This window comes from Octopus sinensis, linkage group LG11 (assembly GCF_006345805.1).
Source record: "Octopus sinensis linkage group LG11, ASM634580v1, whole genome shotgun sequence".
In the NCBI taxonomy this organism is placed as follows: Eukaryota; Metazoa; Mollusca; class Cephalopoda; order Octopoda; family Octopodidae; genus Octopus; species Octopus sinensis.
The window spans coordinates 47,393,374-47,395,000 of NC_043007.1; the positions used below are offsets into that span (position 1 = coordinate 47,393,374).

Genomic DNA, 1,627 nt, shown 5'->3' on the forward strand with positions numbered 1-1,627 from the left:
TATATAGGCTAGATACTGTCCAGCTACTGTGCCGAAATTTGATATGGGGTTTTTATGGACCTGATCAGGCTAAGAGAGTAATTTTCAGATGTTGCCATCTAGCCATAGTAGGGGATTATATTAGAAAATAAAAGGATACTAGTTGTAGTCATATTGTAGAGGTCAGGAATGTTTTTATTATCCAGTAAATAAATACTGATTTATAAATGTGTGTGTGTGTGTGTGTGTGTGTATGGCAGTACTTATTCTAAAACTGGAACGATACAGAGAAGATTAACATGGCCCCTGCACAAGGATGACACTCAAATTCGTGAAGCGTTCCATATTTTTGCTTGTTGTTCCTACACCTGTCTTCTTTGTTTCTCTATATATTTGTACTATATATACACATATATGCTTAAAAGTTTGCTTACATACATACATACATACATACATACAGTCATACACAACGCGTATGAATGTATCTATATGTCTGCGCACACACATAGACATAAACTTAGACACACACACACACACATTTATATATATATATATCACGTCACGTGACCGACCAGACCATCAGATGTTGCAACACATCGCTGGTCACAAGGCGTTCGCATTGTTTTAGCCTTCGAATGACGCCACCCCGCTGGCTAAGCGAGCAGGCCAATATATATATATGTAATTACATGCACACATACATACTCACTCACACATTCACTCTCTCACTCACTAACACACACTCTCACTCATTCAATTACTCACATACATACGCACATACATGGTTTTGAACAATGCATCATTTCTTCTAGCTTCTTGATTCTATGTATTATTTGTAATCTGGGAAGTTCTCATTACATTTCTTCTTTCATATGTGTTGTTTCTTTTGAAAAGAAAATATAAATTATGAGATTTTACTCTCTTCTCTTTATGTTCATCATTAGAATCCTTCGGTGTGCGGTGGCGTATATCATAGGCACTATCGATATATTGGAGTAGATTCAATTCACTCATCTTCTACAAAATTTGGCCCTGTGCCTAAGTCATAAATCTTTGTCATTTGTCCATTTATTGTCTACTAAAACAAATTAATCCTATTTTCTTTATTCGCACATTTATACAACGTCAGCAATTTGACATGAGATAAGCCTAAAATTAAAAGACTAAATACATTACTGTAAGTAAAACCGCCTCTGGCTCTGTAGTATAAATGTCTTGTTTTCAAAAGTTCTGAATTAAAATCTTCCACGAAACCTTAGTCACGATTTATGTTGCTAACACTAGCTTATTGATAACTAAGTTATTTTACTAAATTCTTTGTTATATCTAAAATTAATTGAAGAGACACAAAGCAGCTCAACAGAAATACGGTAACAAAAGAGTTAATGTCGATTAAATTAGTAGCTGTAATATATAGGGATTGATTCGATGGACTACAGGATACGTTATATTTATGAATATTTGCCTCTCAAGAAAATGTTAAAAGCGAACATTTATATAGAATTATATAGAAAGCCTGCTTAGAAAATGAATGCAAACTTGAGTCAAATGTCTCTGAAATTCTCATTAATTCTTTCAAATATAATCATTTATTATCAATACTAATTTCAGCTTGAACGTTAATGGCAAATGATATTTAACATTACAA

The 1,627-nt window shown here is 33.4% G+C and overlaps 1 non-coding gene across 1 annotated transcript; it reads left to right on the forward strand.

Annotated features, from left to right (window-relative positions):
• Positions 1 to 226: 226 nt before the first annotated feature.
• LOC115217759 lies at positions 227 to 330 on the forward strand. The gene has a single exon (XR_003882204.1). It is a non-coding gene; the product is annotated as a U6 spliceosomal RNA (small nuclear RNA).
• Positions 331 to 1,627: the final 1,297 nt, after the last annotated feature.